Genomic DNA, 8,220 nt, shown 5'->3' with positions numbered 1-8,220 from the left:
CAGTGAGCTAACAACAGCCTTTCCTCCTTTGAATCACTCACGTGTACCTTATAAAAATGAAAAACAGATCCTGCAAGATGTGGCCAGGATTATTACATTTATCGTTCTCTTTCCTCTAGGCAATAGCTGGCTAGACCTGAGCCAAGGCTACTGATCAGATATTGCTGCTCTTCATCTCTCAAGAAATTCTATTAAGAAGCAATAACTGTTATCATTCTCCAGTAGACTTTGCTGGATTGGGATGCCTATTTTCCAACTGTGCACTTCTTCTCCTCTTCTCCCCTCCCCTTCCCTCTTTCCCTTCCCTCCTTTCCCTCTTATTTGCTGTATAACTTTCCTTCTTTCCTTTTGAAAGTTTATTCTTTCTTTCATTTTTCTCTCTTTTGATAGAGTTTTTTCTATGTGACTTTGACTGGCTCAGAACTCACTCTGTAGCCCAGGTTGGCCTTGAACTCTCTGTAATTTTCTTTTCCCAGTTTCCAGGGTGCTAGGATTACAGGGGAGAGCCCCCATACAGAGACTACCATTCACTTTGTTGGTAAGTATCCTCAGGAAGTCTAGTTTTAGGGCAAACCGAGTAGACCAGGTGCACAGGGCGAGCTAGGAGAGCAGGAATCTCTAGAGGGTCAGAGGGAGAAGCCCTAATAGCTTTTTCCTAGTTCAAAGAGTTTTCTGTGGCCCTGATTCTGTGCAATGGTCTATTTGATCCTAAGTTCATGAGATGGTGGAGATATACTAACCAGATCTGCTCAGGAGACAATAATGTGGTTTTATAAGGAACATTTACTGATGAGTTCATTTGCGACAGAAGTTGTTAAGTCAAGGATTTTGAGGTAGGTAAAATACTGCAGGAGAAAGGAAAAACACACACTGATTATTCTGAATAGGGGTTGTGAGGATGACAAGAGGAAGGAAGAAAGAGGCTACAGTGGAGTAGAGTCTTGGTGTAACACTTCCCATGACCAAACTTTCAAATGCAAAGACTATACTGTTTTGTTTGTTTTCTGTTTTTGTGACAGTCTCATACAGCCTAAGCTGGCTTCAAACAGATGACTTCTGTTCCTGACCTTCTTGTCTGTATCAGCTGAGTGCTGAGATTGTGGGTGTATGCCATCCACTCTGGCTAAGAGTATATTTCTTTATAAAAACTGATGAAAGGGTGGTGCTTGATGACAAAATTGGTAAGGGATTACGGTGTCAATGTGGGAACACTAAGTGGATGTGTTCTGTTTGCATATCGGGGTGTGGGAAACTCTGGACTTGTAATGAGGAGAATTAATACCCAGATACTACTCTGTGGTCATTTTGAACGCCTAGCCTCCCCACATCCTCTTTAGAGAGTAATTTCCTCAAGTTTACTAAAAGACACAAAAGCATTCATCTTGTCTTCTCACAGAGCAGGATGGGATGATACTGTTAGGGGCTGAGAGAAGGAAAGCCCCTCACCCTCACATAGCCAAACCTGACCTATGACTCTTGCTGACTGTGTTGAGAGATTCAGCACATCTGAGTGGAGGCTGCCCTGTGTAGAACTCCACACAGAAGCAACATTCCTTCCTAAAAATCTCACAGATTGTTATGATGTCTAGTGATCTACACTGAAGGTTAAAACTCCTCTAAAGCTCTTAGTGTGGCCTATGCATAGCAAAATTAGCTTGGTTTTAAAGTTTTGATTTGTTTTTGTCTTAAGCACACTTCTTCCTTCTATGTACAGTTATTCAAAATCCTCATAAATTATCCAGTAATTTAATTAATAAAAGTACTTCTTTTGGTAGGAAACAAGTAGACAAAAATATGTTTTCCTCCCTCCTTCAACCTCAGCCATAGATTACCTCTTAAGCAATGAAAAGCCCGGACTTTCTTTTTATTATTATTATTTAAAGATTTATTTATTTATTTATTTATCTATTTATTTATTTATTTATTATTTTTTATTTATTTTAATTTATATTATCTTATTTTTTGTGTGTGGCTGTTCTAACTATCTGTCTGTATGTGCACTGTGTGTATGCAGTAATCACAGAGGCCAGAAAAAGGCATGGAATCCCCTGGGAATGGAGTTATAGATGGTTGTGAGCCACCAAGTGGGTTCTGAGAACTGAATGTGGGTCCTCTGTAAGAGCAGTGCGTTTTCTTAACTGCTGAGCCATCTTTCCAGTTCCTCCCAAACTTTCAAAGTCACATGGCTATTGCTGAAGCACTTAGGCATGGTCCTCTCCCAACACCAGCACCTGACTCTCACCAAGTGCATCTGTCCTTTTCCTAGTCACTAAACTTGCTAAGTTTGCTTCCCATGTGCTCATTGGGAAACTGTTTTCTGCAGTGTAAGTCAACAACCCTAGCTGCACCCCAGTAAAGGCCCGCTGAGAGGGAGACTTTGCAGCTTGCAAATAACAATAACAGACTTACATTCCCATGTAACAGTGACTTTACTGTCCTTGCCTCTGTCCTCTGTCATGGTGCCCTGTTGTTATGAGTATTCCTCCTGTTCTCTGCCTTCTCACGACTAGGCGGTCCAGGTTGTAGCCTGCTTGATGGATTTCTTCAGAGAACCAGAAGACGTTTGGAGCAGATCTGTTGTACGTAATATTTAAAATGGCCCGGACGCAGGCTGACTATTCTGGCGGCTATGTTCCTGGCCAGAAGCCAAGCACACCACAGCTGAAAGCAGCCAGGGGCCACACCGCCACAACTAGACCGGCAATATGCCAGCGGGGTGGATGGCTCTGCCAATCCACCACGCTGTCTCCACAAAGCTTGACGGAGCTCCTGATAATACCCACCATCCACACCATACCGGATAGAAATGAGACTCTAAATGCTTAATGGTTATCCAATATTTATATATTTGGAAATGCTCAATAAACAAGATACCCACACAATTAGAGTTGTTACCCAATACCTAACCTTAGATAAAATTTGTTACCCAGGACTGTTCTTGATGCATCCGTAGTTCTCCATGGCTGCTACATCTCTTCTCTCTCTTCCCTTCACCTCCTTTCCTTCCTTTTCTCTCCTTTTGACTCCTCACTCTGCCTACCTCTCATACGGCCCAATCGTCGAGCTTTATACACAGATCTTTCTTGTTTTTCCCATGTGCTCTCTCCCTAGTATCTCCAGCGCTATGGACTACCTGAGGGTCACTGAGGAGTTGAGGCCATTTTAGAAAGGTGATCTGGCCAGTGTCAAAGAGGGGCCAATCAAGCAGTCCAGCTTAGACTTTCTTGTCACTTTTCACAGGGCTGGCACACACAGGCCCTTAGGTACACAGCTCTTTCATTCTTCATGGACTTCTTTGGAAGCTTGCTGTGTTAGAACTCACTGCTTTCCTCGGGGGTGGGTGGGGGGAACCCCCTACCTACCCACAGGAAGGGATCTCACTCCTTAGATCTCCCTTTCTTACTACTATGTCCCAAATTTGAATGTGCCGATTTGAGGTAGGAGCCTTAGGGTTTAACTAGTTAAGACAATGCTCACTGTCCCACAGGTCTTAGGAACTGTATGTCCACGGCTGGGGTAGGTTGGGGTGGGTTGGGGTTGGGTAAAGTAGGGTGGGGTGGAGTAGAAAGAGCACCCAGGTCTATGGTTCATTGCACGTTCAGATTTTCCTTTTTGCTATTATGCATTTTGCAATTATTATTTAGGTTTCCTTTCTGCTGTTCTTCCATGTGTGAGCAGGAATCGGGTCAATTTGTTTGATTAATAGAATTTCATCTTAGCTGAAGCTCTGCTCCCAGGAATAGACATTACCTTCCAGAGAGTACAATCTGTACTCATACTGAAAGGATATATTTCCTCAATTAGAAGGACATCTTGCCTTTTCCTCAGCGTTAGCAAGCACCATTATCAGGGAGAGGTCTGGTTTTCTTCCTGCTCTGCCAGGGATTCCATTGAAATGATGAATAAGCCACATTATCCTTTAATAACTCTCCCCTTCATTAATTCAGGAAAGACTACAGACTCAGTTAATTGAGCAGTTTGAGCTCTTCTTTCAGGAGCTCGGGTGGTTGTGAATACTCTGTTACAGTCAACCCACCTTCAGCTAAGTGAACAGAGACAGTTTCTGCTCCTTCCAGTCAGTCTCTCAATCTCCAGAAAATAGATGAGTTCATCAAGCAAAGTTGTAAATATTGAAGCTCAAAATGATGTGGGCATCATCCCTAGGTTGCAGCATGAAGCAAAATTCTGAAGACTGTGTTGAGCAGCCTAGGAGGCCTACGACATTTGAAATGTCTCCAGTTTATTGAAAAGAAGAAGGGGAGGAAGAGGAGGAGGAAGAAGACAAGAAGAGGAAGAAGGGGAAGAAGGGGAAGAATGAGAAGGGGAAGAAGGGGAAGAAGGGGAGGAATAATAATAATAATAATAATAATAATAAGAAGAAGAAGAAGAAGAAGAAGAAGAAGAGAAGGAAGGAAGGAAAGAAGGGAGGAAGAAAGGAAGGAAGGAAGGAAGGAAGGAAGGAAGGAAGGAAGGAAGGAAAAAATATGATCCTTAACCAGAGTCTATTGTAATTAAGACTGGGGAAGATATGAGAAAGTATGAGAAAAATGGCTGGCACGACTTTGTGAAATGAAGTTTCCAGAAAAAAACCACACTGAGTTCAACATTGTAGATGGATGATTGATGGATTGTGGAGAACTGGAAGGGAACTGGGCTATCTTTAGTCTGAGTGGTACCCATCTATTGCCAGGCTCTCCACGGTGACTTAAAATCCTTGAAACTTTCAGGTAAATCCTTTAGGAATGTGTAAACAGACTTCTATCTTCCACCAATCCAAAGGCTAAGATTGCCATTAGATAATATCTGAAGTTTATAACAAAGGTGTTTTTGCTTTGCTCTAACTCATCTAACCAGTATTTCCAGTTTGTGAAATTTGATATTTTCAGTATTTGAAAAATGCTTTGATTTATAACTTTTTTTGTTCTGTTACTGTAAAAACCTCCTAAAGCTACTTCCACACTGGAACACGGTGCTTGGGGTAACCTGAACCTGTGTTCCCAGGACATGGTCCTTCATGTTTGGCTTTAGAATAAACCATTTTTTTCCTTTTGATGTGAAAGCTGTGGGTATTTGTGTGTGTGTGTGTGTGTGTGTGTGTGTGTGTCCATAAATTTTTATAAAATATATATCTTTTGGTTGAGGTAAATTAAACTTTAACACAGTGCTAGGCTAGTTTAGCAGTGTTTCAGACTTTTTTGAGTGGGATATTTTGGGTTAATTCCAGTACTTATCTTCCGCAGATACTGGATAAGAGGATTATAAGTGCCAGAGAGCTTAAGGGCACTGCCTATTCTTCTAAAGGACCTGGATCCAATTCCCAGCACCCACCTGATGGATCACAATTGTCTGTAACTGCAGTCCCAGGGGATCTGATATCATCTTTGGTCTCCGAGGGCAGCAGAAACATATACAGTGCACAAACACACCAGCAGGTAAAGCACCCATGCATACAAAACAATGAAATGGATCATAAAACATATAAAGAAAGGTCTCCCTGTTCCTGCTCCTCCCTTGTAGACTGAATCCTATTGTGCTTTTCCACTTGGTTTTGAATGCACGATATAATCTAGGTAGATCTCCAAATAGAGATTATCCTGTTATCTTGTGAGTACAGGATTATCCACTTCTGCCTGGATGCTGCCATGCTTCATGCCGTGATGATAATTGACTAAAGTTCTAAAACTATAAACCAACCCCGATTAAATGTTGTCTTTTATAAGAGTTGCCTTGCTCATAGTATCTTTCCATAGCAATAAAACCCTAAGACACCGTCCCTCCTCCCCAGTGCACAAAGCTTTATTTAAAGTTAATAATTTTTTTTATTCCATTGGCATTGGATGTTTTAGATAATTAAAAAAATTAGTTATATTTCACTTATGGGGGAGCACATGCATACCACGTTGTAATGTGTGGACAGCTGCGGTAACCTGTTTTCTCCTTCCACTTTGTGGGTCCTGCGGATCAAACTTAGGCTGTCAGGCTCAAACCTTTACCCACTGACCTATCTTCTTGGTCTTGGCACCAACGTTTTAATTAATAAATCAATTAGAGACAAGGTCTTGTTATGTATCCCAGGCTGGCTTTGAACTCACGATCTTCCTCTCTCAGCCTCTTGAGTGTTGAGATTATAGGCATGCATTACTACACATGGTATAGGAGTTACTTTTAGTTTTGCAGTCACTAATTTATCTGACAGGAACAATATAAGGGAGGAAGGGTCTATTTGGGCTTACACTGCCGTAGGATAGAGTCCATCATGGTGGGTATGGCAGCAGGAGTGGGAGGCAGCTGCTCACCCAGCATCTGCAATCAGGAAATAGTGGACAGGAAGTAAGGCCCAATCCCAGTGACCTACTTTTTTTTAGAGTAGATCTGTCTCCTAAAGTTCTTCAACTTTCCTAAACAGCATTACCAGTTGGGGACCAAGAATTCAAACACATTTCAAACCATAATGTAAGGCTTGCCCTTCTATGAATTGCTACTAGATAATCCCCCATCTTTGGTCTTATGTAGCCCAACCTGACAGAAATTGTGTGTGTTTCAGAGGATTCCACTGGACACCTGACCCTCCTGCCTCTACCTCCCCTGTGTTAGGATTACAGCATTGTATCACCAGTTACTTTCTCATGTTCTTAGCTAGTCCTATTTTTGTTTTATTTATTTTTGCATTAAAATCTTGTTTTAAGATTTATTTATTTTTACACTATGAGCGTTTTTCCTGCATGTATGTCTGGTACCCTCAAAAACTAGAAGAGGCCATTGGATCCTCTGAAACTGGAGTTACAGTTTGTTGGGAGCTACCATGTAGGTGCTGGGACCAGAACCCAGGTCCTCTGCAAAAATAGCAAAGGCTCTTAACCACTGAGGGCAACCACCAGGAGTCAGCTGCCTCTACCATGAGGATCCCAGGGATTGAACCCAGGTTGTCAGACTTTGCAACAAGTGTCTCTACCTATTGGGCCATCTTGACAGCCCAAATGTATCTTTATAATATAGAGTATAAAAATGCCCATAGCCATCCCTACTGTCGTTTGTCATATGAATTATTTAGCACTTAAGTTTTGTTTTGTTTTCAGAGCTGGGGACTCAGCTGGAGAATCTTAGCCTATTTTAGGCAAGTTCCCTACCACTAAGGTACATCGACAGCCCAGTTTGCATTTTTATTTTTGAAATAGGATCTCATTACGTTGCCCAGGCTGGCCTTGAACTCCCAGTTTCTCCTGCCTCAGTCCCCCAAGTAGCTGGGATGTGCCATCAAACCCAGCCTGTTAAGCACTTTAAGAAGTAGATAATGTGAGCCAGGTATGGCAGCACATGTATTTAATTCCAGTCTTATTCTCCAGAGGTAGAGGCATGTGGATCTCTGTGAGTTTGAGGCCAACCTGCTCTGCACAGGGAGTTTCAGGTCAGCTAAGAGCTATACAATGAGACCTTATCTCCAAATAAAAACAAAACAACAAAACAATTAAAAACCAAAGAAAGTGGGCAGAGTGACTGAAGATAGAGTTTTATTTAATTCTACAAAGTTAAAATTGAAAATAAATAGCCATACATAGATACTGGGTATTATATTAGACAGTTTAAAGCTAAAGAAACCCTTGGGTGAATTTTTAAAAATGGGTCACACTGCATCAAGTTGATGGGTTGTATTTGTCAGTGTGCAACAGTCAGCTCTCCGTATGCTTGAGTTTTACATCTGCAGAGCTAGCCAACTATTGAGTGAAAATATTTAGAAAAAGAGTCACAGGAAGTTCCATGAATCAAAGAATAAATAAATAAATAAATAAATAAAGCCTTGAATGGCCATGCACCTAGCTGAGAATTGTACTGACTGCCTTTAAGTGGAGTGATGTGTAGGCACATCCTGCTGAAGCTTCTTGTCATTTCAGACCTCAGTCTCTCTCCAGAACTCAACTGAACAATTTATCTAGTGATTCATTCTTATTCATGAACTATAATGGCCAACTCTCTATATTGACATTTTTTCCTTATTCTTCTTTAAACCATACTGTATAGTAGCTATTTATGTAGTGTTTAGATTGTATTAAAAAAATCTAGAAGTGGTTTAAAGTATATGGCAAGATGTCTGGGTTATCTGTGAATCTGTACAACTTTACATAGGAGACTCAAGAGTCAGAAGATTTTGATATCCCTAGACATATGAGAGGCTGGGAGAGAATCCTAGAACTTTTGTCTCATGGATCTGGATGAATCCCGGTA

Source organism: Arvicanthis niloticus, chromosome 1 (assembly GCF_011762505.2).
Source record: "Arvicanthis niloticus isolate mArvNil1 chromosome 1, mArvNil1.pat.X, whole genome shotgun sequence".
Classification (NCBI taxonomy): Eukaryota; Metazoa; Chordata; class Mammalia; order Rodentia; family Muridae; genus Arvicanthis; species Arvicanthis niloticus.
Note: the sequence above shows the minus strand (reverse complement) of the source record.